General features: G+C 35.6%; 1 protein-coding gene and 1 pseudogene across 2 annotated transcripts in view; both read right to left on the bottom strand.

The window, feature by feature from the left end:
• The window catches only part of LOC138170909 (cadherin-10), a 313,250-nt gene that overhangs the window by 126,088 nt on the left and 172,418 nt on the right, over positions 1-14,744 (bottom strand). The gene's annotated exons all lie outside the window — the stretch shown is intronic.
• LOC138170891 (prohibitin 1 pseudogene) lies at positions 3,691-4,651 on the bottom strand (annotated as a pseudogene).

The following is a 14,744-nucleotide window of genomic DNA, read 5'->3' as shown; positions in this document are numbered from 1 at the left end:
TTAACTACCTATAATGATAAATTCTTAGGAGTTACAAGTATCACTTTCTCATGTAGGAATGTAAACATTTTAACATTATTGAATCCCTTTTTCTCTTTCATGTTTACTTTTTTTATTCTTCTCTTGGGTCTTGTATTTGAAAATCAAATTTTCTATTTAAGTCTGATCTTTTCATCAAGAATGCTTGACAATTCTTGGTTTAATTAAATATCCAGTTTTTCCTCCAAGAGTATAATCAGTTTTTCTTGCTAGAGTATTCTTAGTTGTAATTGTAGCTCCTTTACCCTCCAGGATATCACATTTCTAGCCTTCCTGCCCTTTAATCTAAAAGCTACTAAATATTGGTTTTTCTAAGTGTGGCTACAGAGTATTTGATTTTTTTTATCTTGTTGTCTGCTTGCAATATATTCTCCTTGACCTGAGAACTGTGGAATTAGTCTATACTATTCCTGGGAGTTTTCATCTTGGAATCTCTTTCCGAAAGTCATCAGTAGATTCTTCAATTTCTATTTCACCCCTAGGTTCTCAGATATCAATGCAGTTTTGTTTGATAATTTCTTGAAATATGATGTCTAAGTTCTTCTTTTCCATCAAGCCTTTTAGGTACTCCAATAAGTCTTAAATCATCTCTCCTTGATCTGTTTTCTAGGTCAGTTTTTTTTTCAATGAGATATCACACATTTCTTCTATTTTTTTTTCCATTTTGGACTTTGTTTTATTGTTTCTTGATATTTCATAAAATCATTGGCTTCTAAGACCTGCCCAATTCTAATTTTTAAGGAATTGTTTTCTTCATTGAATTTTTGTACTTCTTTTTTCATTTGACCAATGCTGCTTTTTAAGGAGCTCTTCTCTTCAGTCCATTTTTGTGCCTCTTTTACCATTTGGATAATTCTCTTTTTTAAGATTTTCTTTAGTATTTTTTTGGTTACTCCTTTACTAAGCTATTTATTCTCTCTTCATGTTTTTCTTGCATTTCTCTTATTTCATTTCCCAATTTTTCTTTTACCTTTCTTGTTTTATTTTTAAAATCCTTCCTGAGCTCTTCAGGAATTTCTTTTTTGGGTCACTGACCAATTCATATTTTTCTTTGAGGCTTTGCATGTAGCAGTTTTTTCTTCATTGTCCTCTTCTGATCTTTCCTGTCACCATAGTGACCTTTTTAGTCAGGTTATTGTTATTGTTTACTCATTTTTCCAAACTATTTTGTGATTTACAATTTTATATTAAAGTTGTGCTCTGCTCCCAAGTTCGAGTGGGTGCTGTCCCAACCTTCAGGCCTTTCTTACTGTTGTTTTCTGAGCTGGCTCTGGGAGGTATTTAGATTTTCAGTTCTTCCGAGGTGGTACTATGCAAGCAGAGGCAGGGTAACTGCTATCTTGGCCTATGTTCTGGTCTGTGAACAACCACAAGCATTCTTCCCCACCCTGGAACTGTGACCCTGCTTTCTTTCAGTCCCGTGTTAGTAAATTAGTGCTTCTCTAAGCTCAGGGGAAAGCAACATCGAACCATATATGGGCAATGTTACAAGAGTCTTGCCCCCGATACCAGAAAAAGAGTCCCCTTTAATCTCCTTGTGAACAACTGCCCAACTCCCTTACTTTTTGTTGTTTGAGAGCTCCTGAAGCTGCTGCTGCCCCTGATGAATTGTCACTAAATCCTGCTGGTGGCAACCTGATATGCCTGCACTGGAGTCAGATTTGACAACAACCCCACTGAGACTTACCTTTCCTGCTAACCTTCTAAATTGTCTTTTTCTGGAAAATTGTTTCACTTTGATCTTTTGTTGGTTCTGCCTATATAGAATTTGATTTGAGGCATTATTTTAAAGTTTTTTTGGAGAGGAATTTGGGAAAGGTCAGGTGAGCTTTTATTCTGCTATCTTGGCTCTGCCCCTACCCTGATTCTTTACTGAATGATGGATGTAATGAAGAAGTTTGGGGTGCTGGGATGACTAGAATGCCAATGCAGAGCTGCAACTAATTCACTCACTCAAGCCTTCCCTTAGACAAGTGGTAAGGTTTATTGTGACTCCAATAGAAGTGGGCAAATTTCTAAGGAAACCTGCCACTTAATGGGGGTGATTCTAAAACTTATGTACAAAAGGAACAGGGAAATGAATGTTAAACATTCTAATTAGGTAATGTAAGAGGTTCAGGTGTCTTTGTGAGTAGGCATCAGTGATCTGTGGATGGGAAAATTCAGGGAATCAACAGAGACAACTTTGTTGATATTAGGCATTAAAGGAGAAAAGGTAGTTTTTGGTTTAGTTGCCAGAGGCATAGACCTTGGACAGGCACCAGAGACAGGATCCTTCAGCAGTCACCCTGGGAAAGAGTCCTTAAACCAGCAACTTGAATGGATGGCTTTTATCTGAAGAATTACAGGTTTAATTCTGTTTGTACCTGTAACAAGGAGAGAATTTTCTCATGATGAGTGGGGTGGGGAAGAATGGGTTACCTATGTATGGTCTTAGGGCATTTCTGGGTCCAGTTTCAACCACCTCATCAGTAATACCAGTATAAAATAAAATCTGCAATTTTCTGCTAAACGTCAGAGGTGTCAAATATAGGTGAGGTAAAGAAAAAATCTTTCTTTTTTTTCTGAGAATTGGAGGCTTCTTACCAGGTTGGCTTCAGGATAAAGAAAGTTTCAATCAGAGTAATTCTAGAAAACTATTCACAAATTTATTTTAAAGGAGGAGGGAGCATACGTGCTCATAAAGATTTGTTTTAAAATGATTAAAACTTTTAAGAAATATGACTTTTTATAAAATTCTACATATTAAGGTGTTGTTTTCAAATTAAAACTTATCAAATCATGTCTCTAAGACTAATTCTTATTGTTTATAGAAACTTGATCTCAGAAGAAGACAACATTGCATCCAACAGGTCCGGCCCTCAAGATAGACTGCTATGCTTTATCAGTACAAACCCACCCCAAACCAATGCAACAGGCTATCCTGTATTGTCTCACATTTCAGCACCACTCCATCTTAATACAAAGAAAACTAAATGATAAGTTCAAAACTTCCTTTGTTCATAAGCAAATGAATTGCCATCATAGGATAATGGATAATGATGTGGAAGGGATTTCTGAGGCACTCAGTCAAACTCCTCCATTTACAATTCAGGAAGTTAACACAGGAGGTTGTAACTTGCCCAAACTCACACAGGTAGTAAATTTCAGAGTGAGGATGAAAACACCAGTCATATGAGTAGCAAGGTGTTATTTCAACCTTTTACCATGCTTTCTTCTGGAATACTTTAGTTTGAATCCTTTCTTAGACACTCCTTAGCTTTGTAGTCCTAGGGAAATCACTTTCTTTTTGGTGCCTCAGTTTTCTCATCAGTAAAAAAGACATGATAATATGACCTACCTGAAAAGGTTCTTGTGATAACCAAACTAGCTAATATTTCTAAAGCGTGCTGCAAGCCTTAAAGTCCTATTATATTTATGTAAGTGCATATATTTGATAACATCATAGGTATTATATGATTTTTACTCATGGTATATGAAGAATTTTTGGAGCTTATCCAGGAATTGGTACATTGGGCCATAGGCAAAGGCTAGGCCCGCTTAACTGGTGATTTAGAATACACATGATAATCAATCTTTAGAACTTCTACATTCATTTTAATTTTATTTCCCTTGCTTAAGCTGAATCATTAAATCTCACAGTGATTTTGGATGGGGGGACAAGGAGGCTGTGGATTATATCATGGCTGAATGTAGTAGGATTAGTGGGGCCGTAGGCCTCACTGGGGAAGCTGGAGGAGCACCGACTGTCCGGCCGGCTGGTAGGTGATGTTCCGAGATCGGGAAAGCTGGTATGCGATGTCCTCTGCAGCTTCCAGCTTACGAAGCTCTATTAGGCCATCTCCAGCTGTGGCCAATGAATAAGCAATCAGCTCTGCCTCTTTGGAGTCACCCTCAGCTGAGATGATGGCTGCTTTCTTCTGTTGCTCAGCCTTTTCCACTACAAATCTGGCCCTCTCTGCTTCCTGCTGAGCCACCTGTTTGGCTTCTACTGAACTCCTTCCCAAAGGTCAGATGTGTCAAAGAAACGTCATCTAGGATGAGCACAAAGGTTGCCGCTCACACTGTGAGGTCATCGCTCACTTGCCTGGAGACTAGTTCTCTCTGGGTGATCAATTCTCCAGCATCAAATCGAGCTACCACTGACTTGATGATCTCAGTGGTTATGGAGTGCAACACCCGCTCATGGTAGTCCTCACCAATGCTGGTGAAGATTCGGGGCAGCTGATTGGCAACACCTCAGAAGAGAATACGTAGAGTGATATTGACATTCTGTAAATCCTTGCTACCAGTGATTACTGGGACATTCTGTGGCCAGGAACGGCAGTCAAAAATAATTGGTTTTTGTACCCACGGGATGAGAAAATGAGTCCCTTCCCCTACAACTATGTCTTGGACTCCATGGAACCTATCAAAGATGAGAGCTCGGTGGCCAGCATCCCCATTATATAAAGCAGAGTTGACAACTCCTCCTACAACAGCTAAGCCCAGGCCAAACTTGCCAACATCTTCAAACAATTTAGCAGCCATGTCTCCTTCAAATGGTCTTGGTCTTCTGCTCTCTCAGACCAGACAAAACTCTGACCTCCACATGAATTCCCCAACCCTGCTAACTGCCAGAACTTCTATATTCTTTATAATACTAGGGTGTTTTGTAATTGAAAGGCCTACTTGGAGTGTAATGATAAAGACTTCTTTCTGCTTAGGTGTTGTCTAGAAATATCAAAGTATAAACAGCTGATTCTGCATTAGCCAATGTGCAAGGTACTCTAAGACACTTAAAAGTAGAGACACAATAAATATTCTTAACTTTCCCCTATTACTGATTTTGAAGCATAGCTCTCAATTTTCTTTTTCATTAAATCACATAAGTATCGTTTTTATCTCCCTTGGTGATTTTAGGACATCTGGGACATATCATAGTTCAGTTAACATCATTTCTCCAGCTGTTCTCTAAACTAGCAATAGTCCATGAGCTGAACAGACATCAGGACACCAGGGTGTGCAATCCTAATCTTTTACTGCCAATAGATTTCTCAAGCTTATTTTCTCTAATATCCACTATAACAAAGTTACCAGGATGTTTCCGTGCTCCAGTGAAGCTTAATATCTCCCTTCGACCATTAAAAACAAATGTTTAAACTGATTTTTAGAGAAACATATTATTGTTCTCTTAAATAAAAATACCAGAATGAAGGCTGAAGAGAATAAAGTATTGCTCCATAATGGTTCTGATAGATATCAGTGGAGGGAACATTCACACAGAAGAAATAGCAGTTCACATCACAGCATAGCAAAGTCTAATTACTATATATTTATGAAACATTATTGCTGTAAAGTTCAGATATACTTTCACTAAAGTAAAAATAATTTAAAATTATATTAATATCATATATTTACACAGTATATTATCATTACAAAGCACTTTACATAAATTACATCTTTGACCCTCACAGTGAGTAGTGTATTATTATCTTCATTATATATATTTCCCTTTAATCCAGGTGAAATATGAGAAAAAGTGCCACTTTTTCCCTATAGGTTAATTTTCTTGAATTAAACTTATCAGCTGAAGTCTTAGTACTTCATTTTATCAAGTGTCTTTTAAAGTTAATATTAGTTAGATTTTATTGACATCTGGACCTGGTAGCTAGGTTGAATATTTGTTCTTCACAATTGGGGGTGGTGCAGTTCACATTTAAGCCTCCCAGTGAAGAAGAGAAATATTATTCCATTATAAATCAGTTTCCTGCCTTTAAGGAGAAAATACCATTCCATCAAATCTCCAGCCTAGTCTCTTTCCTTGAAACTATATCCTTGAGAAGAATCAACCCTGAGGCCAAACACTTGTGGACAATGAAAACTGAACTCATTCCTTAATTATTAACAAGCTACCTTGGTCATAACTTCCTCATCCCAAGGATTGACCCCCTAGCTGGTATCATTCAAACGCTGTTCTCAGTTTTACCCTTCTCATCCCTTATTTCCTTTCTTCTCAAACTATCCCCTTCAATATGACACTCTATAGCTATCTGTCCTTTCCACTGTGCTCTCTGCAATATGCAGCAATGAACTTCTCCCACTGTACCCCCATCTACATTAATTAATTAGTTAATTTGTTTGTTTATTTTAGTCTTCAACATTCATTTCCACAAGATTTTGAGTTCCAAATTTTCTCTCCATCTCTTCCCTCCCCTACCCAAAGATGACATGCATTCTGATTAACCTTCCCCCCCAGTCTGCCCTACCCTTTATCACTTCTGCATCCTCTCCCCCTCACTTTCTAGTAAGGCAAGATAGATTTCTATACTCTATTGCTTGTATATTTTATTCCCAATTGTATGTAAAACAATTTTAATATTTGTTTTTTAAAACTTTGAGTTCCAAATTCTCTCCCTTCTCCCCTCTCCACCCACCCTCATTGAGAAGGCAAGCAGTGCAATGTAGGTTATACATGTGTAGTTATGTGAAACACTTCCATAATAGTCATATTGTGAAAGACTAATTATATTTCCCTCCATCCTATCCTACCCCCCATTTATTCTATTCTCTCCTTTGACCTTGTCACTCTTCAAAAGTGTTAGTTTCTGACTACCACCTCCCCCAATTTGCCCTGCCTTCTGTCACCCCTCCTCCAATCTCTTATCCCCTTGTCCCTTCTTTCCTGTATGGTAAGATACCCAGGTGAGTGTGTATGTTATTCCTTCTTTAAGTACAATAAGATAAGAGTAAGACACTCATTTCCTCTCACCTCCCCCCTAGAGATAGATAGACATATGTGTGTGTGTATCAATAGAGATATAGACATATCTCTATATATACATATCTCTATCTATCTATCTATCTATCTATCTATCTATCTATCTATCTATCTATCTATCTACATTTCTTCCAACTACCCTAATACTGAGAAAGGTCTCATAACTTATAAATATCATCTTTGCATGTAGGAATGTAAATAGGTCAATTTTAATAATTCCCTTATGATTTCTCTTTCCTTTTTACTTTTTCATGCTTCTCTTGATTCTTGTATTTCAAAGTCAAATTTTCTATTCATCTTTTGTCTTTTCATCAAGAATGCTTGGAAGTTCTCTCATTGAATGTCCATTTTTTCTACTGAGGTATTATACTGAGCTTTGCTGGGTAGGTGTTTCTTGGTTTTAATCCTAGCTCCTTTGACATCCAGAATATCATATTCCAAGCCCACGATCCCTTAAAGTAGAAGCTGCTAGATCTTGTGTTATCCTGATTGTTTTCCCATAATACTTGAATGATTTCTTTCTGGCTGTTGCATTATTTTCCCCTTGACCTGGGAACTCTGAAATTTGGCTACAGTATTCCTAGGAATTTTCCTTTTGGGATCTCTTTCAAGAGGTAACTGGTGGATTCTTTCAATTTCTATTTTGCATCCTGGGTTCTAGAATATTAGGGCACTTTCCTTAATAATTTCTTGAAAGATGATGTCTAGGCTCTTTTTTTGATCATGTCTTTCAGGTAGAACAATAATTTTAAAATTCTCTCTCCTAGATGTATTTCACAGGTCAGTGGTTTTACCAATGAGATATTTCATGTTGTCTTCTATTTTTACATTCATTTGGTTCTGTGTTATAATTTCTTGATTTCTCAGAAAGTCATTAGTTTCGATTTGCTCTATTCTAATTTTGAAGGAATTATTTTCTTCAGTGAGTTTTTACACCTCTTTTTCCATTTATCTAATTCTACTTTTTAAGACATTCTCCTCATTGGGCTTTTGAACTTCTTTTGCTGTTTGAATTAGTCTATTTTTAGGTGTTACTTTCTTCAGTATTTTGGGGGTCTTCTTTAGCAGGCAGTTGACTCATTTTTTTCTGATTTTTTTCATCACTCTATTTCTCTTCCCAATTTTTCCTCTACTTCTCTTACTTCATTTTCAAAATCCTTTAAGCTCTTCCATGGCCTGTAACCAATTAAGATTTTTCTTGGAGGCTTTTGATGTAGGATCTTTCACTTTGTTGTCTTCTTCTAGTTGTATGTTTTGAGCTTCTCTGTCACCAAAGTAAAATTCTATAGTCTGAGTTTTCTACACTGTTTACTCATTTTCTCAGCCAAATACTTGACTTTATACCTCTTTGGTAATGTAGGATTTTTGTATTATCAAAAGAGAGGGTTTTATTCCTTTCTTGTCCTGTGCACTGATCTATGTGTGACCACAAGTACTCTTTTCTGTCTTGGAACTGTAAGGAGTCTTTCTCCACTGCACCACAAATTCCACCACACCTTTGTTTCTCCTCACCACATGACTGCCACCCAGGACTGTGACCCAGATCCAAGCAGGTCAAAGCAAGAGAATCCTGCCTCAGCACCAGCAAAAAGAATGCTGCCATCACCCTCTGATCAATCTATTGGTCCCTACACCATCTGTGGGCTGGAAGCACTGGAAGCTGCAGTTGAGGCTACTCCTACCACCACCGTTGCCACCTCCACCTCCCCAGTGGTTGTGTCTGACCATACTCCTCTCTCAGCCTGGTCTGACAGAGTTTTCCCACTGACCTTCTATGCTGTTTTTGGTGTTGTGGGCCAAAAAGTCAGGAAACCACGACAGCTTCCAGTGATTCAGTCTCCTGAGACCTGCTCTGGCCCTGTCAATGCTGGCACAGCCCATGCTAGACTGTGCTCTGCTCTCAGCCCAGTGAGATAGACTCTTCCTGTCAACTTTCCCTTTTCTTTCAACTTTGTCTTGGGCTGGAGATTTGTTGCACTGTCATTTTGTGGGTTCTGCAGTTCTAGAATTTGTTTAGTCATTTTTTACAGGTATTTGGAGGGGTTTGGGGGAGAGGTCAAGGAAGTCCCTGCTTTTACTCCATCACTTTCATCCCAGCCCCTGAACAATGCACTCCTTAAATCTTTTCCTTTCCCATCCCTTACATCTTCTTCTTATGAGACCTGAATCCATCCAGCTGACACAAACATCCTTATCATTTCCAGCACCTGCTCAACTCTGACTCATTTCTTCCACTCATTTGTAAAGTTGGGGAAGTTAGAATGGTCCTTGCTTCCCATTGCCACTTTCAGATTCTCCCTCTACTAACATCACTAAGAAATTTCTCCTTTGAGGTTCACTCAATCTATATCTACTATCCAAACAAAATTCTGGTAGCCCTTCGCTTCTGACCTCCAAGATATCCTTTCTTTAGTGAATTCAGTGACTTGTCCACAGGTTTCTTCTCTTTGTCAACGCTTGCCTATCAACTCTTGCCTATGTACCAAGAGAATTCAGCCCAGATGTTGGTGCTCCCTTAAGTACCCTAACCTCACTCTTCCTCAACTTTCATTTTTAGGAAAGTTATGTGACTGACCTATGACAACTTACCTAGCAGGTGCTGGGAGAAAGAATCAAATCAGTTAGCAGACTCTAGGTCCAGTGTTTTCTTCCTTATAAGAAGTTAGAGTGCTCTGCCTTTATCAGTGCAGTGTGTATTAATGAAATCAGAGGCATACTGAATTAAATGATTGACTTTAAGGGAAGAACTAAGAGCAGAATAGCTACAATTCTATCCTTGGTTATCTCAGATCCTATCTGAGGTATCCTGGTCAAGTCATTTCACTTTTATAATCCACATTTTCCTTTTCAGTTAAGTGAAAATTTTTAACTAAGGAATATCTAAGGTCCCTTCTAAATGTACAATACCATCCTCAATTATGATATAAATCAAAATTTTGCCTCCACTTCACCCACTGAAAATCATTAATTTACACCCCTCCCCTTTTATTTGTTTTTCTCTCTGCTATTCTCCATCTCTCTGATGTCTATAAAGGGAAAGAGGTTAAGCAATTACTGAAGGAATTAATCACTGAATCTATTGAATTCACTACTTTTAATGGCATTCAATGGTTGAGAATTGAAGTTTATTATGCTTCCTAGTTCTATTATCTATTTATAGAAAATGAATTGCTTTAGGATATGACCCCCATGGTGGCAACGGACACTTGTAATTAGTAGAAGGGCTTAGTTCTAATTTAACTTATCTTTTATTCAAATATACATAAAGAATAGCTCAATTAGAGATGGATAACTTAATTTTGCAACTGGTTGCACTATTTAAATATACAATTCCTTGACTATGAAGACATTTTGCTTCTACCATATAGAAATATTCATTATATTTTTCCGGATATGTCCTATTCTAATTTGAGATTGATTTATCTTAATGACATTTTAAGAAAGTTTGGAAATTACTGATTTTTAAAAATTTAATAGAACATTGACTTCTCAATTTTTAAAAACTATGTCTCCAAATTCTTTTATATTTTTTCCCATGTGCCTGCTTGCTTGATAATCATTGTTTATAGAAAATATTTAAATCATTGTTAGTATTATCCTATGGGTTCCTTCAAATTGAGTATTTTTCCCTTAAAATAAATTTAGAGTTTATCTAGTTTTGTTTTTTAAAGTTTCAACATAAAATTGGAAGATTTTCTCAAAATATCTATATCTATAATCTGTCTGTCTATCTATCTATCTATCTATCTATCTATCTATCTATCTATCTATCTATCTATCTATCTATCCATCCATCCATCCATCCATCCATCCATCCATCCATCCATCCATCCATCCATCTATCTATCTATCTATCTATCTATCTATCTATCTATCTATCTATCTATCTATCTATATTCTTTTGCCCTAACACCCTATATAACAATATTGATGCATCACATGCAAAGAATAATTTATAATGATTTTCTAAGTAATTTCTCATTGTACATTTTTATTTGTGGTTAATTTATAATTTTGCAGTTTTTGTTTGCTTCATTTAGTTCATTATTAAATTTTCAATTGTTATTCTTAAAGTTTTCTTTACAGTATTGATATTCATTCTACTTTATGAATTCTCATCATGTGCAATTTGTTAGGAATCTTTATTTGTCTGAAATAATAATGATTTAAGCAACCAATACTTTTTTTCTGCTGTATATGTATATTGTATATATAAATGCATGCATTATATAGGCATACATATATGTATGCACACATATACCACACATATTCACACACTATATATCTATATACATGTGTAAACATGCACCTACACATGCATACACATACACAACACATACTTATATGCTGCAGATATGCACATACAATGCATATGTGTACATTGTGTACACATACATATACATGTATCTACATATGTGTGTGTAACCTGGTCTTCATTCCACTTTGAATTCAGAACTAACCATACAAGTTGAAATGTTGAAGTTTAATGTTCTCCAATGTTTTTTAATTTATTGATTAGCATGCTGTTTATGCTGTAATTGTGTGTGTGTATATATAATATACAATAGAAGCATGTAATAATATATGTATATATGTGTCTAATATGTATATATGCATATATAAATACAATCAAGAGAAAATGTTAGATGTTAGATGTGTGTGTACACACCAGCCAAGATTTTTTCATTCCAATTTTGTAGCATTCAATTTTGATTATTTTATTCTTTCCACATACATTATTGTAGTCCTAACACAGTTTTCCTTATTCTCATCATGTATAGATAGATAAATAGATGGATAGATAGATACACATATACTCACACACATATAAAACATTTCTGATTTTAACTTGATCTAATATTTTATTATTTAGTGGGAGGATTCAGATTAAATGGATTTGCTATCTATATCATATACATAGATTTCTACTTCATATAAATATTTTATGTAGATTGGTCATTTTATAATTTATTTTACTATTTGAGAAAGTATGAAGTAAAGTTGATAAATCTTTAATCTGAAGTAATCCTTCACATTCTTATTTTAAAAAGCACCATATGAAATGTGAATGAATGGCATCCTTCTGTGTACCACTCAAGTAATTTTTCGTGAGTCTCTGTAATTCATTTCTATCTTTCTTAACCAGTGACTAATTTATTAATGGGACAGCACTATGGCATACATAATAGATAATACGTAATAGAATTGGTCCAATTTATTTAGACTAATAAAAACCCTTAAAATAAACTCTTAAACATGTGTGTGTGTGTGTTTGTTTTCCCAGAATCCCTATTTTGCCCTGTATCTTCTCTTATGCTTTCAAGAGAACCATATTTAATCTCAAAAATTAAAAAAAAAGTAGACAAAATTGTTTTACAAACTCATACAAAGAGTCTAACATTATGTTAGTATAGAACACCCACAATATACTGCCTAACAAAAATAGGAGATATTTTTTTTCATATCTTACTATAGTCAAGATTTTTCACTCTAGTTGCATAGTATTCAGTGGTTTTGATTATGTTGTTGTTCATTCCACATACATTATTACAGGTATGGACATTGTTCTTCATTAAAATCAGTTCATTTTTTGGGGCAGCTAGGTAGTGCAGTGAATAGAGCACCAGCCCTGGAGTCAGGAGGAACTGAATTTGAATCTGGTCTCAGACACTTAACACTTAATAATTGTGACCTTGGGCAAGTCACTTAACCCCAATTGTCTTGCTTTTCCCCCCTCCCAAGAGACAAAAAAATCAGTACATTTTTTCAGTTTATATAATTTTATCTATACTTTTCTGTAATCATATTTATTCATATAGCACAGTAATGTTTCATTACATTTGTGCACCATAAATTGCTAGCCACTCTTTAATAGATAGATATCTAATTTGTTTCCATTTCTAAATTCTTTGATTTGTATGAGGAGCCTAGGTGGTGAAATGGGTAAAGTGTTGTTCCTGAAGTAATGGAGACCTGAAATCAAATCTAGCCCCAGATACTTACTGTCTATTTCACCTTAAGTAAGTAAGTCACTAACTTCTATTTGCTTTTTTCCCCTCATTTGTAAGATGAGGATAGTTATGATAATTATAGTGCCTATCTCCCAAGGTTGTTTTGAGGATCAAATGAAGTAATATTTGTAAAGTACCTAGCCCAATGCCTGGCACATACTAAGAGCTTAAATAGATTTGTATTGCTTTCCTTCCTTCCTTCCTTTGTTCCTTCGTTCCTTCATTCCTTCCTTCCTTCCTTCCTTCCTTCCTTCCTTCCTTCCTTCCTTCCTTTGAAAGAAAGCACCTAACAGTACACACTGCAAATATTACTTAATTTAATCCTAGGAGTATATCCTATGAATAGTAGCTCTGGAACAAAGGGTATAAGTACTCAATAATTTTTTTGCATAATTTCAAATTGCATTCCAAAACAGTTGGATAATTTTATGATATCACCAAGAGTATATTAGAGTAGCTGTGTTTCCACCACACTTTCATTTTTTAAAACTCTTTTCATCTTTTGTCATCTTTCCTAATTTGCTTGAGCTGAGGTAGAACTTGAGTTGTTTGATCTTAATTTCTCCTATCAGTTTTGATCTGGAGCAATCTTTATGGTTATTTTTCATTTGTAATCTTTCTTTTTCTTTAGATTACTTAATTATCTATAGAAATATAGTCTTAAAGGCAAAAGAGATCTTAACTGTCATATAGGACACCTCCCAGCATCCAGATCAGACCTGCACAACCACATAAGGCCCACAGGCCACTTGCTGCCTACCAAAGATTTTTGCTGACTGTTGCGTGACTGTGAAAATCAACCATGGTCTCTCTGTCTCTAGTCTAACATGTCTGTGGCCCAAAGAAATTTAAAAGTTGTACAGGTCTTATCTAGATTATGATTGAATTCACTTTGTAAAATCATCAATAAATAGTCCTGAATCCACTACTTAACTATGGCTTCTGGTGGACAAGAATTTTGAAGAAGAAAAAGAGCATTAAATTCGGAGTCAGGAGACTTAGATTTAATTTCTAGCTCAGCAAATTACTACAGTTCCCTTAGGTAAACCATTTCACCTCTCAATATTTTTTTTCTTACATAAACTGGGAAGAATAATCAAATAATTTGGTCTTGAACAGAACCTCTAGATTTGTAGTTAGATTTAATCAAAGAGGCTTTGCATTCATCATATTTTGGGGTTTTATTTTAATTTTAAAATATTATTTTTATCACCATAACTAGCACTAATATAAATATTAATATTATCATCCTCTTATCATTCTGATTTTTAAAATTGAACTGCTTTATCATACCAAGGTTTGAAGAGTAGGAACACAGGCTGATTCTCCTCTAATCTCAATGGAGCTTTGACCTGCCCAGTTTTTCAGCCTGAGCTGTTTACCCTTTATTAGGTAATCTGGTAGGTTCCCATTCCAAGGATCATCATATTAATACTGAACTTAATATGCATTCCTGATCAGTTAGATCATTGCAGCTCAGAATTTCTGAGCTCAAGTGATCTGCCAGCCATCCTCAGACTCCCAGTAATAGGAATTGTTGAGTGATTGAATGATTGATAATTCATACCGCATCATAGCTCATTTACACTACTGAAATAGTCTTCCAATTGTCCTTCCGGGCTCAACTGTCTCTCATATCAAATTATTCTTCTACAAACCTGCCAAAGTGACATTCCTAAAGCATAAGTCTGAATATATCATGCCCCAGCTCAAGAAGCACCAGAGGCTTCCAAGTTCCTCTAGAATAAAAATACAACCTCTTCTTTTTGGTGTTTAAAAGCCCTTAATATTCTATCTACACCTTAAATATCTTAATTATTGTACACTGTAGTTTTCATATATTTTATAGTATAAACATGTGTTTTTGTCATGACAAACCTCCTATTTCATCAAGTAATTTATAATGGATTTCTAAGTGTTTCTTAGGCTTACAT

This window comes from Petaurus breviceps, unplaced genomic scaffold, assembly GCF_028583685.1.
Source record: "Petaurus breviceps papuanus isolate PSGF00001 unplaced genomic scaffold, PetGlider_PUasm1.0 40, whole genome shotgun sequence".
Taxonomy (NCBI): Eukaryota; Metazoa; Chordata; class Mammalia; order Diprotodontia; family Petauridae; genus Petaurus; species Petaurus breviceps.
The sequence above is the reverse complement of the archived record's forward strand: the minus strand, read 5'-3'. Positions and strand labels throughout refer to the sequence as shown.